This window comes from Benincasa hispida, chromosome 1 (assembly GCF_009727055.1).
Source record: "Benincasa hispida cultivar B227 chromosome 1, ASM972705v1, whole genome shotgun sequence".
In the NCBI taxonomy this organism is placed as follows: domain Eukaryota; kingdom Viridiplantae; phylum Streptophyta; class Magnoliopsida; order Cucurbitales; family Cucurbitaceae; genus Benincasa; species Benincasa hispida.
The window spans coordinates 26,023,612-26,048,295 of NC_052349.1; positions in this window are offsets into that span (position 1 = coordinate 26,023,612).

Consider the following 24,684-nt stretch of genomic DNA (forward strand, 5'->3'; position numbering starts at 1 on the left):
TGACAAATAGATGTCAAGATTGCCTTTCTAAATGGTAATCTTGAGGAGAGCATCTTTATATCTCAGCCCAAGGGGTTCGTAGCCCAAGGTCAGGAGCAAAAAGTTTGCAAGTTAAATCGATCCATTTATTGGTTGAAGAAGGCGTCAAATCTTGGAATATTAGATTTGATATTTCAATTAAATCTTTTGGTTTTGATCAGAATGTTGATGAACCTTGTGTCTGAAGGAACTCGATATCTAGAGAACTAGTGAGCGGAAGCAGACCGTTCCAAACCTGAACATAAACATTTACAATCAAACAGAAATAGTGATGCATTATACGATAAATTAAGCATGCTTCAAAAACAAAATACAAAGGATTGAGTAGAATACCATTGAAGAATCCTTTTCTTCACGTATTTCCCTCGATCAAAGTCGAACGCGTTGAATAACACGAACGCAATGAGCAAACTCAACAAACAGCACGAACAAGAAAATCCTCAATCACAATAGAGTATAACTCGATCCTCGTCCCTCGAACAGAATTGGACACCACCACTCGATTACATTGGTATTCTCAGTATGAGAATCCAGGAGTTGTGGGCACTATGTGGATTTGGATAGAGGGAAGAAGGATGTAAATGATCGAGTAGAAGATCGAGTATGCGACTGAAGGAAGAAGTGTATCGTATAGGCTTGATACTCGATCGTGTAGTAAACGAGTAACTATCGTATAGTAAACTCGATAACTATCATTTACTCTCTCAACAAGCTATTGTATAACTTGAGTCGTGTAGGATGGAGTGAATCTAAAAAACTCTTTTTCTTCTTTATCCCATTTAGCCATAAGCTATATAAAACGACCCACTAAGGTTGTTAATGGGTAAAACGAATTATTAATTATCTCATAATTAATATATTATAAATAAATACAATAACTAATTTATCATATTATATTTATAACCTATAGTTTGAATATTGCATCATATGCAACATATAAACCATAGTTCTTTTTCTCTTTTATGGGATTTAAAATAAATCATATTTATATTAATTCATTCAATCAAATAATGTATCAAATACCTCAAATCAATTATATCTTATATAATTGAACTAATTAAATAAATCATATATACTCAATTTCCCTCTTGTTTATTTGAACATTTCAAACTAACCCAAAAACTGATTCTCAATATGAATCCATTAAGCTACTAAGGGGACCTTATGGACTTGTAGCTTGAAATTTCAATGGTATGTGAAGAACTGACTAAACTCTTTAATCATGATATACATCATTCGTTTACTATCTAGTACTCCACTAAAGATCGACAGCTGCACTCTTCGCACTACAAATATATTTCTGTGTCCATTGGATATAACCAATCAACAATACGATGACCCTTCACAAATCGTTTGTAAGTACAACTAGGCCAAATTGCCGTTTTACCCCTGTAGTTACTTCTAACTCCTTAAGTACCACTGATTCCTTTAATGAACAATATATCATAGTCCCACTATGACTAAACCCTTCTAGGCCACTAGAAGGTGTGGCGCCACATTGTTCAAGCCTCAGAATTAGCCCTTAAGGGAGTAATTTATCTACTTACCCCTGCTTCGAGGAAGAAGTGAATTTTGTCTTGTGTAGTTGAGTTCTAGCTCCCTAATCAGACGAATCCCTAAAGTGGTAGGTTTGAGTCGGCGATCTAGCGACTCGCACATATGCAAATCAAAGGACCCCCTCATAGGCAGGAGTTCACAACTCACTCAGGATTAAGGTCATGTTACCTATGATCATTCTAGTGAAATGAAAGTCACTGTCATGAACGACATTATATAATGAGACTAATTATTTCGTGGTCCGGTCTTATACAAACTCCTTTGTATAGAGTATCCCCACTTGCATGTCTAATACACGAATGATCAGGATCAGACAATTTGTAGCACTTTACAACATTTGTAACACCTGCAAAGCAGGCCACACTCGTAGTGTCACCAGGATAAGGTTTCCTCCTTTGTCCATATACTACAGATCATTTAAGTTATCACTTAAAGCATGATCCACTTGTATTCTCCACATACATGCTTAAGTTACAAAGATAACCAGGGATCTTAGTTTATTGGCTTGTGGTTACTGCAACTAAAATATCTCATATTTCATAGACTGAAGTGAATAAAATATCTCATATTATTACATCACAAATGTTTGTTCATACATGTGTCTACAAACTACAGGACCTTAGAGATTTAGGGTATCAACCCCAGGATGACCATAGGTAACATGACCTTAGTCTTGAGTGAGTTGTGAACTTCTGCCTATGAGGGTGGTCCTTTGATTTATATGGGTGAGAATGGCCAAATCGCCGACTCAACAAGCCTACCATTTTGGGGATTCGTATTATTAGGGAGCTGGGAACTTAGCTATACAAGATGGAATTCACTCCTTCTCCGTAGCAGGGGTAAGAAGATAAATTGCTCCCTTAAGGGCTGATTCCGAGTCTTGAACAATGTGGCGCCACACCTTCTCCTAGCCTGAGAGGGGTTTAGTCATAGTGGGACTATGATCTATTGTTCATTGGAGGGATCAGTGGTACTTAAGGAGTTAGATGTAACTACAGAGGTAAAACGTGTTAACTGTGGCCAATTTTTTCCTCTTTTTCTCTTTTCTCTCCTTTCTTCTTCTCTGTATTACGAGCCAATTTGTCGAAGGTTTCACTCGACTGTTGATTGGTTATATTCAATGGACACAAAAATATATCTGTAGTGCGAAGAGTGGAACTGTCGATCTTTAGTGGAGTGCCCGATAGTTAACGGATGGTGATAATGTAATTAAAGAGTTTAATTATTTATTCACGTACCGTTGGAGCTTTAAGCTAACGGTCCATAAAGTCCCCTTGGTAGCTCAAAGAATTTAGTTGAGAATTAGTTTTTGGGTTAATTTGAATTGTTCAAATTAATAAGAGGGAATTTAATTATATATGAGATAATTAAATTGATTCAATTATATATGATATAATTGACATAATGTATTTGATACATTATAGTTTAATTGGAGGAATAAATATTTGAATGTGATTCAAATATATTTTCTATGAAAGAGATTCATAGATGTTAAATTTAATATAAATATGATTTATATTAAATGCCATAAAATAGAGAAAAATAAAGATGATTTATATATTCTGTATGATACAATATTAAAACTATAGGTTATAAATATAATATTATAAGTTGATTTTCATATTTATTTATATTATTAATTATATGGATAATTAATTCTCTTTTTCTCTCTAACCACCTTAGTAGGAAATTAAGTGGTTTTGTGGCAAATTGGAATAAATAAAATAAGATTTTATTATTCCAAGGAGAAGCTACATACGAATTGTGAAGATTCTAAACGATACATTGAGAGAGCCTATATGATAGTCTCATCGCTTAAATGATTGAAGTAATTCTCTATGTGATAGAGTGTGTTCTTCCTTCAATCGTCTTCCTCCTCCAAACTCCTAAACTCCCTCTTAACCAAAATTGCAAGAGCCCACCACTCCTGGGTTCTCACCCTGAGAAAACCAAGGTCACCAAGTGGTAGAGTCCTTCCTTTTAGTTCAAGTGTTCTGGTTGTTGTTTGTTCGAGGAGAGTTTATTGTTGTTTGAGGAGTTCGAGACAGTTCGAAAGGGATTAACGTGAAGAAGAGTTCTTCAAAGGTATAATCTCTGAACTCTATTTTTTATTCAAAAGTATGTTGTAGTTTTAGTTAAGATACATAATCTGTATGTTTTACTATAAATGTCTATTTTCAATCGAAATGGGATTTGGGCGATCCACTTCACTTATAGGTTCTCTGTAAAATGAGATCCTTCAATTGGTATCAGAACCAGGTTGTGTTCTAATTCCAAATTCCATTTGCTATATTGAAATTGTTTACAGTTTGCTGGGCATTACTTCTTCATTGCGTTTAATCGTTAAATGTATATGGATAGTTTGTTGATGGATGTTCTGGGATCGTTGTCTCTTTTTTAGCTTTCTTTTTGGATTACAAAAGTTAATTTGTAAGGGCCCTTGCATTTTTTGGCATTAATTCTTGCAATCGAGTTTGTATTCGTTTTGTGTTTTGTGTCATTCATGAAGCTTTAGATCGTTGCCCTAATGGTCGCATCGTGTAGCTACAGCGAAACGATCATTTGGATTTGGCTATGCATTCGTGTAGAGTTTTCTGCCCGATCATATAGCATCTACTAAATGATTACATAGCTAATGTTACGAGATTGTGTAGGGTTGTTTACTCGATCGTGTTGCATTGGCTGCATGATCATGTAGGCGCTCGAGGAGTAAACGATCGCACAACATTTGATACTCGACGTAAGGCATGTGTGCTAAATGATCATGTAAACTATCATGCTCATCGCATAGTTTGTAGCTACACGATCGCCTAGTATATGATACTTGGCATATGCTATTCGATCGTGTAGACTATCATGCTTATCACATAGTCGTTAGCTACACAATCGCATGGTATGCGCTACTTTAAGCACACTGTACAATCATGTGGACTTTCATGCACATCGCATAGTCCAAAGCTATGAGATCATTGCTACACGATAGTTTATATTCGACACTCGTTGCTCGACGATCAGAAGATTTGTTACATGATCAAACTGCAAGGCTTCAAGGGGAGCGGTTCAAGACCCGGTTCACCTATTATGAACCGGTGGACTCAGCTTTTGTAATAGTTTAGCCTTTTTCTTTCTGGTTTTTGAGATTTACTATCCCGGTCCAACAACTTTATTTAAATATGCATGTGATATAAGTTTATTATATATACCATAATGTATGTCATATAGTTTTAAAACCCACCATAGGTTATGCATTTATTTTCATGCATCATTTTATATGATAAGAGCTATAATATATTAGTATGCATGATTAAATTACTTAAAGCATGCTCATGCATCATATAGTATAAGAGTTATAATATATGCATGCATTATAGTATATTCGTGCATCATCTATATTATAAATGTTAGAATATGAGGTTGTATGTTGGCATGGAATGTATGCCATAGTTTAGTTCATTACTTGTTTATATAAAAGTTATATATTAGTAATGAATGAACAATGCATGAAGCATGACACTACCTTAGGTTAATTTATAAGTGTTATAAATAACTTATGTATGTCTAGCTAGCAATGTTGGTTGGTTTTAATTGTTTCATTTTTATAAGTGTTATAATTAATGAAATTAGAATTAAAATCAATAATAAAGAGTTTCATGGAAACCTTAGGCTTCTTATAAGATTAGAAATCTAAGTTTAATCTTTTAAATCGGTTTAATAGGATTAAATTGATTCTATTAAAAGATTAAATATGTAACAAATGTATCTATAAGGGACCTTTTGGTTAAGGCTGGTTCTAGCTAGGTTGGGGTACTTAAGTCGATGGAAACGTCGCACCCCACCTGGGAACCTACCTTGAAAGGTGAATTAGATATAGTTGTTACATGCATGCAAATTTGATGAAAGTTTGTTAAAGAGTTTAATAATACTTGAATCAAAGTTATTTAATCATCAAAAGCAAGTGTTGATCTTTTAGCAAATTAAACAAACCACTTAGATAAAATCAGTATCTGGATTTTCTAAGTTAATGAACCCTAGGTAGAACGTTTAGTGGGAGGTAAATGAGGTATATGATATTTCATTTTAACCTTTACACGTTTCTCCCTAGAAGTTCACACCGTGAGATCCATCCTCAGCCTCCAGGCACCATGGGAGTGTCCCCCTATGGATGGCATTTGGGTAGGTCAAGACCAAGGTGAATGGAGAGAATGTTCATAGTAAGTGGGTGCGGGACTCATGTGACAACATATCCCTCGGTCTCTCTCATTAGGTTGGATAAAGTTTTTGTGCATCGCCTCGTGGCATCGTGGGTGTCCCCCTAAAGGATGGTAGTTTTGCACAACTCTTTATTTGATCTCTAGAAATGGATAGGATTGGTTTAGTCTCTTGTTAATAAGCTTTTTCCTAAGTTTGGTTCATTAGGGCGAGACTCTAAGACCTAAAATAAGGGGTTACACTTACACAGAATTGTTAAGGATGTTAACAAATTCTGAACCAAACAATGGTGACTTTTAGATTCAGTTACATGGAGTTGTTTTTGTCTAATGGTTGAGATTGTCTCATTTCAGTGAAAGGGCACTTGATCACCCTACGGTGACTTTTATCCTGCCTCACTGGAGCATCATTACAAAATAGATGTCACTTAGGGTATACAAGACTATTTTACTAAAACTTGATTGGCTTTCTAAAAGTGGTTTAATGCAAGTAGACTTAATTAAGTTTGTTCATTTTTCAGCAATTTAATATGGCTACCGCGACCTTCAGTTTACTTGCTGTCGATAAACTAACTGGCGAGAATTACGCTAGTTGGAAAAACACCATTAATATGATTTTCATCATCGATGATCTTAGGTTTCCCCTTACGGAGGAGAGTCCTCCTATTCCAGCTCCTACTGCTACTCGAACCGTTCGAGACGTGTATGAGCGATGGACATGGGCAAATGAGAAGNCTCGAACCGTTCGAGACGTGTATGAGCGATGGACATGGGCAAATGAGAAGGCCCGAGCATACATCTTGGCCAACCTTAACGAAGTTTTGGGCAAGAAGCATGAGCCCCTGGTCATTGCACACGAGATCATGGAGTCCCTGCGGGAGATGTTAGGACAACCGTCCATGCAGTTCAAGCATGATGCTCTGAAGTACATCTTTAACTCACGGATGAAAGTAGGGTCATCTGTTCGGGAACATGTTCACAACATGATGGTCCACTTGAACGTGGTTGAGATGAACGGATCAAGCATCGATGAGACCAACCAGGTTAGCATAATTCTGGAATCCTTACCAGAAAGCTTTCTTCATTTCATTAGCAATGCTATTCTGAACAAAGTTGACCACAACCTTACAACTCTACTCAACGAGTTGCATGTAAAGCATGTTGTAATTTCATTTTATGCATAGCCTGTATGTTTCTGTTTCTTGATTGCAATTGTTTATGTTCAAATACGATTAGAATTTGGAACGATCATTCCGCTGCTCATGGAAATCCTCATGTCCGATTACCTTCAATTGGTATCAGAGCCAGGTAGTTCTAATATTCCAAATTTCATTTCTGTTTTGAACTTCTTTTATAATCGTGGTGGGTTTTCTGCATTGCGCTTAATTGTTAAATGCATTTGTTGATGGCATTGATGAATGTTTATGGGTTTAATTGTCTCTTTTTAAAGCTTTCTTTAAATTACAAAGTGTTAATTTGTAAGGGCCCTTATGTTTTGGGGCAGAAATAACATGCAATTGAGTATGTAATTCAAAGTGTTTGAGTTAGTGGAGCCGTTTGTGGTGAAGTTTCGAAGCATGGAGATGCGATTCTCAACGAAGAAGAAGACCAAGAGTTGGTCGTTGATAATGGGAAGAAATGCACGTTATCATAGTGCTAAGTTCTTAAACAATGTTGGATTGTGTTTTTGAAATACATTACTTTGCGTCCATTAAGCATCAATGTTGTAATATTGCGGTCGCATGCGTTCAGCGCATTGGAACAGTTGACTTTTGTATTTTTGTCCAGAATATGCGTCAACGCAATGCAAAGATTTCGATCATAAGAATTCATTGATCAAGTGCAACTTTACCGCAAGGCTTTGCGTTGATCGTGCTCGTAAACATTCGTCCGAGAAGGATCACCGCAACTTGATCCGACAACATGGTGGGCGCATCTGGGTGAAAGGCAATTAAGAGCGATGGGACAGAAAAGCTAATGACAGTTGAATCCAAATTAAGAAGACAGCCGATAACGGTCACGAAGTACATTAAGCTTTATCGATGATAATTATCGGCGCGTCAATCAGGAATTTAAAGCGTCCCATCTATACAACCGGGAGAGAGAAGCTGTCTTTCACCATTTGATTGCTCTATAAATACCAAGTGCATTCTTCAGAAAAGGGGTTCATCACTTTTACAATCTTTTGTTCCACAAGTTCACGCCTCTGTCCATAGTTTTCTTTCATTTTAAGACGGATGCGAGGAGAAACTTGTGTCGGTAGATCGTTCCGGTAAGCTATGGGAGAGCGCCGAAAGCTTCAAAGATAGAGGAGGGTCGACGCCTGCGGAAGCGGGAATATCTTTAGATCAGAATTGAGATTCTAATGTAAAAAGCCTCGGTCAGCAAGGAATTGCTACCAGGCTCTCTACCTTAAACTTCCGTTGGAATTTTGTATTCAACTCATTTATAAGAATGAAATTTCTTTCTCTATATCTGTTCACTCTCTGTGATTCACGCATGAGTAGCTAAATCAATTGAATGGGTTGAGAAGCATTTAGCTAGCACAACTAAGGAATCTTCATTCTTTGTGATTATCTTGTTTATATATGCTTTATTCGTCCATTAGGGATACTCGGGAGGGTAGTCTAAGGACAAGATCTAGACTTGGATAGGTCAGGTCAGAATCTAGGCTCGGGAGAGTCAGATTAGAACGGCAATGCGGACTCGACTCAGGATGAGGATTCCACTTTGAGCACTATTTGTTATCAACGCATCGCATGCATCCTAGAGATAGGGTACGATTGTATGCGATCACCTTGCTTTCATACATTTTGCATCATCGCATAAGATATGTCAAAAAGAGACTTAGGAATAAGCTCTATAGACACTTTGCATTCAACACATGCTTCCTAGATTTAGGAGCGTCACATTTACATTGGAAAATGACTTGCTGTGCATGGTAGTAACATGATCGCATAGTCTGATGCATTCCCGAGTAACGCTAGCTAAAGATCTTCTCAACCCGTTCTTCGCATACTCATTGCATCTATCAAGCAATTGTCTTTTCTCAAATCCGCCGCATTTATTTAGTTCTTTTTTTTCATCAATGCAAACAACAAACCAAACACTTTATTTATTTACTCGGTTACTGCAAAGTTTTCATCAAAATTACCAACGCAATCTATTTTCACAAGTCCTTGTGTTCGACCTTGGACTTACCAGGAAACTTAGACGAATTTCCACTTGAATTCTACTGGCGAAACTTGAATGCACAATGCAATTCTATCAATGCATATCATCCATATTTCCACTTCATAAAATACCGCATCATTCGTGTCGTGTAGTCTTAGGTAAACGATCGTTGGGATTTAACTAAATGATCATGTAGATTTTTCTTTGCCATCGTGTAGTATTACTAAACGATCGTTTAGCTAGGGTAAAATGTTTGCTCTATCGCGTAGTGTTGGTTGCCCGATCACGTAGACGCTGAAGGTAGACGATCGAGTGGGAGCATTTGATGTTCATCGTTTAGAAAAAGGCGCACACTAAATAATTGTGTAGTTAGCGTCCTCACCTCATAGTCACTAACTACACGATCACGCGGTATACGATATGAAGGCGCTCGCTCAGTGATCGTTTAGACGATGTGTTACTACACCGTATCGTTTTCATTTAGACGATACGTTTAGAAAATGCGTTAAGCGGAGTGCGCTGCACAATCGCGTACCGCATGCTTCATCGCATAGTAAAAACACGATCGTTGCTCAACGATCGTTTAACTCTGGAAGCATAGGTAAATGATTGAGTAAAGAGTTTGCACTTTCGTGTAGAGGATCGTGGGTAGTTTGGTACATGATCATGGAGACGCAAACTTCGACCGGACAGTTCAAGACCTGGTTTGCCTATTTGAACCAGAGACTCTTTGTTTTTGTAATAGTTAGCTTTAGTTTTTTGAGGATTTGAGGTAATTTCTCCCGGTTCATCAACATTTGTTTAATATACATGAGATTTATGTGGTTTATATGGCATAATGTATAACATACAGATTTGAAACCCACCTTAGGTGATGCAATTATTCATGCATCATGTATTATAAGTGTTATAATATGGCATGATGAAATTACAAGAAAGCATGTGCATGCATCATGAAATATAAGAGTTATATTTTTGCATGCAGTAAGCATATTCCTACATAATCTTTATATTATAAGCGTTGTAGTATAAGGGTGAATGGAAGCATGTTTTTGTTTGGTTCATTGCTATTTTGTAGAAGTGTTATATAAAAAGGTAGCAGTGAATGAATGATGCATGGAGCAGGACAGTTAGGCTGTTTGTAAAAGTTATGAATGTCTTGTATGTGTCTACTTTGCGTTGTGTTTGGTTTTGGTTGTTTCTGGTTATATGTGTTATAAAGGAAATTAGAACTAAAATCGATAAGAAAGAGTTGCATGCGGACTTAGGGTGAACTCCTGTTTTAAAAGGGTTTAAAAATTAGATTGAGATAGACCTAAGTTCAAAGGTTTTAATGGGATTAGCAACCTAGTTTCATCTTTGTAAAGGGGTTTAATAGGATTAAATTGATTGGCATAAAAGATTAAAATTGTATTAAATCTATCTATAAGGGACCTTTTGTCTAAGGCTGGGGTACTTAGGATGACCGAAATGGAACACCCTTACCTTGGATCCTACTTGGAAAGGTGAATTAGATAGATTTTCTGTAAGCATGCGATAGTTGGTCAAGACTCCGTTAAAGAGTTTAATGGATAATGATCAAAAGTTGTTAAACTATCCAAGGTAAATGTTACTCTTGGGCAAACCTAAAAAGTGATTTAGTTAAAATCCTTAGTCATTTTTTTTCTAAGTAAACTAAACCCTAGGTTATAAAATACTCAGTGGGAGGAAGAGATGTATCTGATATGTCAATGATTCCACTCACGTTTCTTCCTGAATGTTCATGTCGTGAGATTCATGCTTAGCCTTGTGGTGCCCTGGGACCATCCCCCTTCGGATGATGTTTGCATGAGTCAATATCAAGGTGAACGAAGAGAGTGCTTATAGTAAGTGGGTGAAGGGTATGTGTCAACACGTCCTACGGTCTCTATCATTGGTTTACACCGTGAAATCATTCTGTACTCCCTCGTTGCACCCTGAGAGCGTCCCCCTTCTGATAGATTTTGTGCAGTTGGTCAAGATCGAGGTGAACTCCAGAAATGGATAGGGTCACTCTAGTTTTTGCCGCAGTCAGATTTTTTCCCTTCGGATTGGCTGCTTGGAGTGGAACTCTAGGGCCTAAAATGACGGGTCACACTTACAGGAAACTATTAAGTAAGTTAATGATTTCTTGACCAAATCAATGATGGCTAGTCGTTATAGGAGCAAGAGTTGTTCTGGTATTAATGGCTGGTTGAGAATTTCTCAATTCAGAGGAGGGATAATTGACCTCCCTTCGCCGGCTTTTGTCCTAAACCTTTGAAGTGTCATTGCGAAACTAGATGTCACATGGGGTTCGTGTTAGTTTTGCTAACCTTATTGGATGTTGTATGTTTTTTCAATGGGTATTTGCTTAAAACCTAACGTAGGTCAATGTGTTTTTGTTTTCAGTAGCATTGTTTGTATTTTCGTTTAATGCCTCAAATTTGACCGGTTACATGCAGTGGAAAAATTCTTGTAAAACATATTTCGTGGTAAACGACCTCGAATTCGTCGTGGTTGAGGAATGTCCTCAAGTCCCGACCTTTGATGCACCGCGAAGTGTTCATAATGCATATGAGGTGGGGATGAAGGCTAATTCATTGGCCTGAATTCACATATTGGCTAGCATACCTGATGTTTTAGCCAAAAGGGTTGAGAACATGGTCAATGCACGTGAGATCATGGACTCGTTGCAATATTTGTTCGAACATTAGTTCTTACTTTTCGAGCACAAAGGGATGGAAGATTAAACCAGTAGTGTCAGTTCCCAAGTTAAACTTCTGGAAGAGAAAGCAAGTGATGCTGACTCTGTTACAATTCATAAAAGAAAAGTGTTCTCTAACATGAAACTTGGAGTTTATTTAGGTTCTGATACTGATACCATTACTCTCCAAAAGAGGAGGATTTCTCAAGACAGTAAATCTGATTTATTGGTCTTTGAGACGTGTTTGGTAGAGAATGATGATTCTGCCTAGATCCTTGATTCAGGTGCTACTAATCACGTGAGTTCCTCTTACCTAGGATTCTTCCTGGAAAACGTTGCCACAGGGAGAGATGAATCTTCGGGTCGATATTGGTGAGGTTGTTTCAGTTGTTGTTGTAGGCAGACTGAAGTTATTTTTGGACAAGAAATGTTATCTGTTATTGGATAATGTTTTCATAGTTCGTCATATCAAGAGGAACTTAATCTCGATTTCTTGTTTCATTGAATAAGGTTATACCGTCTCTTTTTCTGAGAATATAGTGTTTTTTTCAAGAATGAAATGGAGATATATTTTGGTTTGATGGAAAGTAACTTATGTACTAAGGTCGTTAGTCATAAAAGCCTTGTTTAACACTGAAATGTTCAGTACGACAACAATAGCTAAAAGACCAAAGGTTTCTCCTAAGGAAAACGCCCATCTTTGCATCTAAATTTAGGTCACATCAACTCAATAGGATTGAGCAGTTGGTGAAAAGTGGACTTTTAAAGAGTTTAGAAGAAAACTCCTTGCTCATGTATGAATCATGCCTCGAAGGCAAGATGACCAAACGACCTTTTACTGGAAAAGTTTATAGAGCGAAGAAAGCCTTGAAGCTTGTAAATTCTGACCTCTGTGGTCCAATGAGTGTTAGAGCTCGAGGTGGGCATGAATATTTCATCTCTTTTATAGAAGATTATTCAAGGTTTGGGTATCTCTACCTAATACAACATAAGTCTGAAGCCCTTGAAAGGTTCAAGAAGTATAAGGTTGAAGTTGAAAACTTATTAGGTAAGAAGATAAAAACTCTAACATCTGATCATGGTGGAGAGTATATGGACCTCCGATTCCATTACTATATGATAGAACATGGGATTGCATCCCAACTCTCGGCCTTAGGTACACCTCAGTAGAATGGTGTATCAGAAAGGAGAAATAGGACCTTGTTGAACATGGTTCAGTCTATGATGAGTTATGCTCATCTTCCAGACTCATTTTGGGGTTTTGCAGTGGAGACTGCATGTTACATTCTGAATAACGTTCCCTCGAAAAGTGTTTCTGAAACACATTTTGAGTTGTGGAGAGGCCATAAAGGTGGTTTACGCTAGTTCAGGATTGGGGATGTCCGACCCACATGCTTGTGACTCACTCGAAGAAGTTGGAACCACAGTCAAAAGTTTGCCTTTTTGTAGGCTACCCTATGGAATCGAGGGGAGGATACTTCTATGATCCGGGTGAGAACAAAGTGTTTGTTTCTACGAATGCTATCTTCTTGGAAGAAGACCACATCCGGGATCATAAAGCACAAAGTAAGCTTGTTTTACATGAGATATCTAGTGAGACTGAGACTATTGAGGGTTCAACAAGAGTTGTTAAACAGACTGTCAGATCAATAAATGTTGTAGAAGTCGATACATCTAGTTAACCAGCTCAAGAATTGAGATTGCCTTGACGTAGTGGAAGGGTTATGAACTCACCGGTTCGTTACATGGGTTTGATTGAAGCCCATAACGTCATTTCTAATGATGGGGTCGAGCATCCATTGTCTTCTAAGAAAGTAATGGAGGATGTTGCCAAGGTTGAATGGATTAAAGCCATGATCCAGGAGATGGAGTGTATGTACTTCAATAATGTCTGGAGCTTGTGGATCTGCCTGATTGGGTAAGACCTATAGGGTGTAAGTAGATCTATAAACGAAAGAGAGGTGTAGATAGAAAGGTGCAAACCTTTAAGGCTAGACTCATGGCAAAGGATTATACCCAGGTTGAGGGAGTGGACTATGTGGAAACTTTCTCACCTGTTGTCACACTCAAGTCTATCATTATGAGACATGGAAAATGGACGTCAAGACTGCCTTTGTTAATGGTAATCTTGAGGAGACCATGTACACGACAAAACTTGAAGGGTTCGTAGTTCCAAATCAAGAGCAAAGAGTTCACAAGCTTAATAGGTCCATTTATGGGCTTAAACAAGCGTCTAGATCATGGAACATTAAATTTGACAGTACAGTCAAGTCGTTTGGCCTTGATTAGAACGTCGATGAGCCTTGTGTCTACAAAAAGATCATCAACTGCTCAGTAGCTTTCTTGGTACTGTATGTGGATGATATCCCACTAATTGGAAATGATGTAATATTTCTGACTGACATTAAAAAGTGGCTAGTTGCCTAGTTCCAAATGAAAGATTTGGGTGAGGTATAGTATTTTCTAGGGATCCAGATCATTCGAGATTGTAAGAACAAGAAGTTAGCCTTGTCTCAGGCATCATACATTGATCAAATGTTGATCAGGTACAGAATGTAGGATTCCAAGAAGGGTTTGTTACCCTTCAGGTATGGAATCGTTTTGTCTAAGGATCAATGTCCTAAGATACCTCAAGAGGTTGAGGAAATGAGACGTATTCCCCATGCTTCAGCTTTAGGAAGCTTAATGTATGCAATGTTGTGTACCAAACTCGACACTTGCTATGCATTAGGGATTGTTATCCGTTATCAGTCCAATCAAAGATATGTTCACTGGACGGCGTTCAAAATGATCCTTAAGTATCTTCGGAGAACGAGGGACTACATGCTCGTGTATGGAGATAAGGATCTGATCCTTACTAGATACACAGACTCTGACTTTTAGACCGATAAATATTCTCGTAAATCGACATCGGGGTCGTGTTCACTCTAAATGGAGGGGCTGTAGTGTGGCGAAGCATCAAGCAAGGATGCATCACAGACTCCACTATGGAAGCCGAATATATAGCCGCTTGTGAAGCAGCTAAAAAGGCTGTTTGGCTGAGGAAATTCCTTTCAGATTTGGAAGTTGTTCCAAATATGGATTTGCTTATCACTCTCTATTGTGATAACAGCGGGGTTGTGGCAAATTTAAAGGAACCTCGGAGTCTTCATCAGGGAAAGCATATAGAGCGAAAATACCACTTGATCAGGGAAATTGTGCATCGCGGTGATGTGATAGTCACGAAGATTGTGTCAGAGCACAACATTGTTGATCCATTTACAAAGGCTCTCACGGTTAAAGAGCTCAAGGGTCACTTGGAGAGTCTGGGTTTGTGGGACATGCGGCATTTTGTCTAGGGAAAATGGGAGATGATACTGAAGTATGCCCTAGTTTATTGTATATTGTACTTGTATTTATCAAGTATTGTACATTCGTCTCCCGAGGCATTAGGGCAAGTGGGAGATTTTTGGGATTGGTGTCCTAATTATCCTGGAGTCTCGTAGTTTGTAATCTATACACATTGTTATGAATAAAATAACAGTTATTTTATCTGGCATTTAGTTATATCCAATAAATAAAGCTTCATGGTTATTGTATGTAAACTTAAGCATGTAATGAGATATACAAGTGGATCATGCCTTAAGTGATAACCTAAAAGGTCTGTAGTATAAGGATTAAGGTGGGATACCTGATCTTGGTGACACTACGGATACGGTCCACTTTGTAGAGGTTTGCAAATGTTGTGAACTACTATAGAAGGTAGATCCTAAGCATTTATGTGGAGACATGCGAGCGGGGGTGTCCTATACAAAGAGTTGGTATAAGATCGGACCACGAGATGATTCGTCTCTGTATATAACGCCGTCGATACTGGAGACTTACATCTCACCTAAATGACCATAGGTGACATGACCTCAATCCTCAATGTTTTGGGAACTCCTGCCTTTGAGGACGGTCCTTTGATTAGTATGAGTGAGAGTGGCCAGATTGCCAACTCAACATTCCTAACTTTTTGGGGATTTGTCTGATTTGGGAGCTGAGAACTCAGTTACACAAGATGGAATTCACTCCTTCCCCAAAGCAGGGGTAAGTAGATAGACTGCTCTCTTAAGAGCTGATTTCGGTTCCTCAAAATAATAGCTACAGCTTCTCTTTGGAAGAGAGGACTTAGTCATAGTAGGACTATGTCTTATGTTCGTTAGATGGATCAGTGGTACTTAAGAAGTTAGATGTAACTACAGGGGCATAACGATTATTGGCCCAACTGTTCTTATGAACGATCTATGAAGGGTTATCGCACTTTTGATTGGTTGATATGAACACATAATATATCTGTAGTAAGGAGAGTTCAATTTTCGGTCTTTAGTGGAGTGCCTGGCAGTTAACAGATGGTGGATCCTGTGACTAAAGAGTTTAGTCAGTTATTCACGTACCATTGGAGCTTCGAGCTACAGGTCCATGAAGTCCCCTTGGTAGCTTGGTTACAATTGAGGATCAATTCTTGGTGTTGATTTGAAATGTCCAAATTGATAATAGGTATTTTGATTATATATGATATAATCGGTATGATGTATAAGATACATCTAATGGAGGATTGATGTAAATGAGACATTAAGTACCATAGAATAGAAAATACCATTGAAGCTTCAAGCTCCATAAGGTCCCCTTGGTAGCTCAATGGATTCAAGTTGAGAATCAGTTCTTGGTGTTGATTTGAAATGTTCAAATTAATAAGAGGTAATTCGATTATATATGATATGACCGGTATAGTGTATGAGATACATCAAATGGAGGATTAATGTAAATGAGATTTACATAAAGTACCATGAAATAGAGAAAGAGCTATGGTTTATATGTTTTATGAGATGAAATATTAAAACCATAGGTTGTAAATATAGTATGGTAAGTTGATAATCATATATATTTATAATAATATTAATTATTCGATAATTATCTCTTTTTCTTTAATAACCAATTGAATGGGAGGTTATCGGTGGTTTCATGGTAATTGTTAGATAAAAGGGAAAATGTATTCCTAAATTTATTATGATTGAGATTTTGCATTCTCAAAAAGACTCATGTTGGCTGTCAAGTGAATGAGATTCACTAAATGATAGCTGAAGAAGAGACTATACGATCGTGGAGTGACACTACCTGATAGTCACTCAGCTGGTTGATAGTTAAATGATCACGGAGCTTCTTCTAAATGATTGGGCATCATCTATACGATAGACTTGTCATCTCCCACTTGCTCAATCGTTTACACGATTGTTCTTCCTCCGGACTCTTCCTCTAACCAAGTCCACACAGAGCCTACACGCCTGGATTCTCACACCGAGAATACCAAGGTAGTCATTGTGGTAGTGTCGTACTCAACTGGACATAATGAGGTCGTTCACTGTGTTCGTGGTCTTGGAGATCTTTGTGTTCGTGGTCGCTGTGATTTTACTGTGTTACGGTTGAAGTGTTCAAGCATTCGTGATTATTGTCTTGCTGGTTGAACAAGCATTCGTGACCAATGGTGTTGAAGATGAGTCTTCAAAGGTATGTATAATTCTATCCCTTGATCTTATGTAAAGCATGCTGCAATTTCATTTTGTGCATAGTCTGTATGTTTCCGTTTCTTGATTGTAATTTTTTATTTTCAAATACGATAGGAATTTGAAACGATCATTCCGCTGCTCATGGAAATCCTCATGTCCGATTTCCTTAATTGCAAAATTTCCAATCTTTGCTGAAAAGCAAAGAGAAGAAGGGTGAAGTAAATGTTGCTTCATCATCCAAAAAGTTCTACAAAGGTTCGACCTCTAGAACTAAGTCTGCACCTTCTTCCTCTAGCACTAGAAAGTGGAAGAAGAAGAAGCATGGTGAGAAGAAGGCGCCTGCTAACCCACAACCTACTGTTCCAAAAGATAGACCACCAGTGAAGATTGACAAGGAAAAATGTTTCCATTGCAACCAGGATGGGCACTGGAAAAGAAACTGCCCCAGATATTTGGCAGAAAAGAAAAAAGCCAAATAAGGTAAATGTGATTTACTAGTTTTGGAAACTTGTTTAGTGGAGAATGATGATTCTGCCTAGATTATTGACTCTGAGGCCACTAACCATGTTTGTTCTTCATTTCAGGGAATTAGTTCCTGGCAGTAGCTTGTTGCTGGTGAGATGACAATGCGAGTTGGAATTAGGCACGTCATCTCAGCTGTGGCAGCGAGAGGTCTCCAGTTGACTTTACAGAATAAATTTCTCATTCTGAATGATGTATATGTAGTTCCCGGTTTAATGAGGAACTTAGTTTCTGTAAAGTGTTTACTAAAATGTAAATATCAACCCTTTTTCTCTTTTAATAAAGCTTTTATTACAAAGAATGATGTTGATATTTGTTCTGCACAACTTGAAAGTAATTTGTATGTGCTAAGGCCATTGGCAACAAAAACCCTCCATAACATAAAGATGTTTAAAACTGTCATAATTCAAAATAAATGACTTAAAATTTCTCCTAAAGAAAATGCCCAACTTTAGCACCTAAGATCAGGATACATTAATCTCAATAGAATTGAGAGGTTGGTGAAAAATGGACTTCTAAGCGAGTTAGAAGAAAATTCTTTACCTTTGTGTGAGTCATGTCTTGAAGGCAAAATGACTAAAAGGCCTTTTACTGGAAAATGTCATAGGGCCAAAGAACATCTAGAGCTAGTGCATTCAGACCTTTGTGGTTTGATGAATGTAAGAGCCAGGGGAGGTTATGAATATTTCATCACTTTTACTGATGATTATTCAATGCATGGGTACGTTTATTTACTGCAACTGAAGTTTTAGTCTTTTGAAAAGTTCAAAGAATTCAAGGCTGAAGTTGAAAATGCATTAAATAGGCGCGACCTCCCTTCAGAAAGTATTTGCATGGGTCAATACCAAGGTGAATAGGGAAATTATTCATAGTAGGTGGGAGAAGGACACATGTCAATGTATCCTATGGTCTTCTTCATTAGGTTGCACCATGAGATTCCTATGGTCCGTCTGTGTAGCGTTCTGAAGCGACCATCCTTTTGAAGGGCCTGATCATAGGGTTCAAAATAACGAAAACTTCAGTAATGGATAGGGTTTCTAAGGTTAATCTTCAACATGCGACACATCAGAGTAAGAAATTTAATGCACCTTATCAGCACAATCGTTAGTAAGAGAAGAAAAGTTGCATCTGAATGTCTATAAATATACCATGAAATTGTGAAGCAAACATACGAGAGAAATAGACAGAAAACTCTATAAAACTCCACTTCTCTTTCAACCATTTGTAAACCTTAAGGGAAAACTTAAGAATCACCTCTGGAGGTAGAAGAGGAAGTCCATTTCCAACACTCCTAGTGAAACAGTCATTGATAAAATCGGAGAAAGCAAAAAAAATGCACACCGCAGCTTATTTCTCTATCCTCATTTCCTATCTTAGTATATTTATATTGTATAAACGTTGAAAGACTTCTTTCCTCAGTATGCATACATATTCAATTCATCTCTCATCCATCTTTTCTATTTTCATTATGAGTAACAAAACCATTTATGGATTAAGCATTTAGCTAATATGAACTAAGCAATATTTAAACTATGCGTTCTACTTGTTTTATGCATACTTATTGAAATGCTTGAATAACTCAAGAGATTATTCTAAGTTGATTAAATCTAGGTTCAAAAGAACTAGAGAATTAGAACTCATAAAACAAGAAGAGAGGTTCTTTAGAAATAAAGAAATATCTTGTGCAACATACATTCATCGTATGCATCCTAAAAATAGGATATTGTAGCTATGTACACTGAAAGATGTAGGTTATATTTTTTATTGCACTGCTTGAACGCATGATTTATATATTGTTTAGAGACTGTTAGTGAATATTCTTCTCGAGCCTACCATCTCTCATTTGTATTTCACATTAATCGCATACACTGTTTCACATTAAGTGTAAATCTCATCGCATCCATTACTAAAATTAATCTTAGCATTAGAATAGTATCAAACCCATCGCCCGTTTAGTGTTCAAATTATGTCAAGATCATAACATTAGTTGTCAATGCATTCACAAGAAAGTAATCCCTGAGTTTGACCTTGGACTCACCATGACTCTAGTTGAGTTTATACTTGTGTTTAAATAGATAAAACGGTGCATTAGAATCCAATATTCAACATCCATTTCATCACATGGTATGAACGTACCACATGACCTGAATCCTGAGTGAGTTGTGAACTCCTACCTGTGTAGGCATTCATTTAATTTGTATTGGTGAGAGTGGCTTGTTTGCCCACTCAATATGCCTACTATTTTTGGGATTTGTCTGATTAGGGAGCTGGGAACACAGCTACATAAGACGGAATTCATTCCTTCCTTGACGTCGGGGTAAGTAGATAAATTGCTCCTTTTAGGGTTGATTTTGGGGCTTGAACAATGTTGTGTCACACCTTCTTCTGGCTGGAGATGGGTTTGGTCATAGTTGGACTATGACTTATTGTTCATTAGAGGGATCAGTGGTACTTAAGAAGTTAGATGTAACTATATGGACAAAACTATAATTTTGGCCCAATTGTACTTACAAGAAATTTGTGTAGGGTCATTGAACTATTGTCTGGTTATATCCAATGGATACATTAATATATTTGAAGTGCGAAGAGTGCACTTGCCGGTCCTTAGTTAAGTGACCAGCAGTTAATGGAAGTTTGGTAATTTAAGTAAAGGAGTTTAATTAATTATCCAAGTACCATTGGAGCTTCAATCTATAAGTCCATAAGGTCCCATCTGTAGCTCAACAGGGATTATTGAGAATTAATTTTGGATTAATTTGAATTGTTTAATTAATTGAGGGATTAATTATATATGATATAATTAACATAACGTATTTGATACATTATAATATAAAGTTTACTTGAAAGGATATAAATATTTGAATATGATTCAAATATTAATTATATGAATTGGATTCACATATTCAATATAAATTTGGTTTATATTAAATTTCATGTATTATTGAGAGAATTCTAACTATAGGTTATATTGTATTTGATACAATATAAAAACTATAGGTTACGTGTTATATTCGATATAACATATAGTTTAATGTATAATACATGATAAGTTGGTTATCATATATGTATACTAAATGTTATTTCATTTAGTCTTGTTTTATGAATTAAAATTAAATGAGGGAGTTATGAAAATAACTCCCTCCCTATTCCTCTATATCCATCGGGGGGAAGATGGAAGTTATGGTATTTTCATCTTCTTCCCAATAGATACATAGATGGTCTGTGATATTCCAGTGAAGAACTCTCCCAGTGTAAAGCTTCTTCTCTTTTAAAATTTTTCCTTTCCTAAAAAACTATTAGAGAAGCCCACAACTCTCTCTATAATTCTCAACCTCTAAGGAGAAAACAGAAGGTTCTTTTGTGGTGGTGGTCATTTTGGGTGTTGTTGTTTCTGTTCATAATCCAAGGAGATTAAAGTGTTCGTGACCAATTATAAGGGAATACGTGAAGATTTATGACTTCAAGCGTTGTAAATCTAAACCCTATTTTCTTCCTTTTTGTTGTATTCTTGTGCATGCTATAATTTATCTTTGTAAAATGCATAATAGGGTGAATTTTATTTTTCACTGTAAATTTGAAATTGGGAAATGATCTTGCTTCTATCTAAGGTTTTCACAAACCTTCACTTACAAGAAACACAAGGCCATAATCACTGCTTGTCAGATCATGGAGTTTCTCCAGAAGATGTTTAGACAACTGTCCTTTTAGATCAGCTATGAAACCCTTAAGTGCATTTATAATGCATGGATGAAAGAAGGTCAGTCAGCGAGAGAACATCTTCTCGATCTAATGGTCCACTTCAATGTCGTTGAGAAGAATGTCATGGTCATCGATGAGAAGAGTCAGATGTTGATCAAATATTCGATGCAGAACTCCAAGAGGGACCCATTGCCTTCCAGGCATGGAGTTACAATGTCTAAGGAATAGTGTCCTGAGACACCTCAAGAAGTTAAGGAAATGAGTCGGGTTCCCTATGCATCTGCCCTGGCCAGTTTGATGTATGCGATGTTATGTATTAGACTTGACATCTGCTATGCAGTGGAGATAGTCAGTCGATAACAATCTAATCTAGGATATGATCATTAAACAGCCGAACATCCCCAAGTATCTACGGAGAACAAAGGATTACATATTTGTGTATGGTTCTAAGGATTTGATCCTTACAGGATACACAGACTCTAATTTTCAGGCTGATAGGGATTCTCGAAAATCCACTTCAGGATCAGTGTTCATTCTTAATGGAGGGGTTGTAATATGGTGAAGCACCAAGTAGGGGTGCATCGCAGACTCCACCATAGAGGCTGAGTATGTAGTGGTTTGTACAGCTACTAAGGAGGTCATTTGGCTCAGGAATTCCTAACTGATCTGGAAGTTATTCCAGATATGTCAAAGCCCATCATACTTTATTGTGATAATAGCGGTGTTGTGGCTAATTTCTGTGAGCCTAGAAGTCATAAGCGCGGAAATACCATATCATCCGAGAGATTGTACATTGAGGGGACATGATTGTCACGAAGATAGCTTCAGAGCACAATGTTGTTGATCCGTTTATGAAGGCCCTCACGGCTACAGTATTTGAGGGTCACCTGCAAAGTATGGGTATATGGGATCGACAACGGCTGGACTAGGGCAAGTGAGAGATCTTGTACTGGGCGCATGTTATGCCCTAGTTTATTGTTTTGTGTACTTATAATTTGATTATCTTGTATACCCCACTAGCTTTAGGACAAGTGGGAGATTGTTGGGATTGATACCCTAAAACTCGTAGGGTCTTATAGTTTATAAACCTTGTACGAACAAACTTCTCTGTGATTAGTAATATTTGATATTTTATTCACTTTATCTATGAAATATATGATATTTTAGTTGCATCAACCACAAACTAATAAACTAACATCCAAGGTTATCGTTGTAACTTAAACATGTATGTGGAGACATACAGGTGGATCATGTTGAGGTGATAACTTAAATGTAGTATATAGATAAGGCTGAGTACCTTATCCTAGTGACACTACGAGTATGGCTCACTTCATAGATGTTACAAATTTTGTAAAGTACTACAAATGATGATCCTAATCATTCATGTATTAGACATGCGAGTAGGGATATTCTATATAAAGGAGTTTTTATAATACTGGACTATGAAATGTTTAGTCTCATAACACCGTTCATAATAGAGACTTTCATTTCACTAGAATGACCATAGGTAACATGACCTTAATCCTAAGTGAGTTGTGAACACCTACCTATGAGGGCGGTTCTTTATTTGTATGGGTGAAAGTGGCTAGATCGCCGATTCAACAAGCCAACCATTTTGGGTATTCGTTTGATTGGGAGCTGGGAACTCAGCTACACAAGATGGAATTCACTCTTTCTCCGAAGCAGGGGTAAGTAGATAAATTGCCCCCTTAAGGGCTAATTGTGAGTCTTGAACAATGTGGTGCCATACCTCTCCTAGCCTGATAGGGGTTTAGTCATAGTGGGACTATGATCTATTGTTCATTTTAGGAATCAGTGGTACTTAAGGAGTTAAATGTAACTACAAGGGCAAAACGGTAATTTGGCCCAGCTGTACTTACGAGCAATTTGTGAAAGGTCATCGTACTGTTGATTGGTTATATCCAATGGATAAAGAAATATATTTGTAGTACGAAGAGTGCAACTGTCGGTCTTTAGTGGAGTGCCCGACAGTTAATAGATGGTGGATAATGTAATTAAAGAGTTTAATTATTTATTCTCGTACTGTTGGAGCTTCAAGCTACAGGTCCATAAGGTCCCCTTGGTAGCTCAAAGGATTTAGTTAAGAATCATCTTTTGGGTTAATTTTAACTGTTCAACTTAATAAGATGGAATTTAATTATATCTGATGTAATTAAATTGATTCAATTATATATGATATACTTGACATAATGTATTTGATACATCATAGTTTAATTAGAGGAATAAATATTTGAATGTGATTCAAATATATTTTCTATGAATGAGATTCATAGATGTTAAAATTAATATAAATAAGATTTATATTAAATGTCATAAAATAGAGAAAAAGAACTATGGTTTATATATTGTATATGATGCAAAATTAAAACTATAGGTTATAAATATAATATGATAAGTTGGTTATCATATTTATTTATATTATTATTATATGGATAATTAATTCCCTTTTTCTCTCTAACCACCTTAGTGGGAAGTTAAGTGGTTTTGTGGCAAATTGAAATAAATAAAATAAGATTTTATTATTCCAAGGAGAAGCTACACACGAATTATGGAGATTGTAAACGATACATTGAGAGAGCCTATATGATAGTCTCATCGCCTAAATGATTGAAGTAATTCTCTACGCGATAAAGTGTGTTCTTCCTTAATCGTCTTCCTCCTCCAAACTCCTAAACTCCCTCTTAACCAAAATAGTAAGAGCCCACCACTCCTGGGTTCTCATCTCAAGAATACCAAGGTCATCGAGTGGTAGAGTCCTACCTCTTTTGGTTCAAGTGTTCTGGTTGCTATTTGTTCGAGGAGGGTTCAATGTTGTTCCGGGGTTCGAGATAGTTCAAGAGGGATTAACGTGAAGAAGATTTCTTCAAAGGTATAGTCTCTTAACTCTATTTCTTATTCAAAAGCATGTTGTAGTTTTAGTTAAGATACATAATTTGTATGTTTTACTATAAATGTTTATTTTCAATCGAAATGGGATTTAAACGATCCACCGTAGGGAAAAAGCAGATTAGGATAATTGACTAAAGCGATCTTATCCTATACAAGAGATCAGATAAAGAGTCATGCAAAACTATCATCCTTTAGGGGGGACACTCCCAGGGTGCGTCGAGGCGATGCACAAAACATATCCAACCTAACGAGAGAGACCGTGGGATATGTTGTCACACGTCCCACTCCCACTTACTCTGAACATTCTCTTCATTCACCTTGGTATTGACCTACCCAAACACCATCG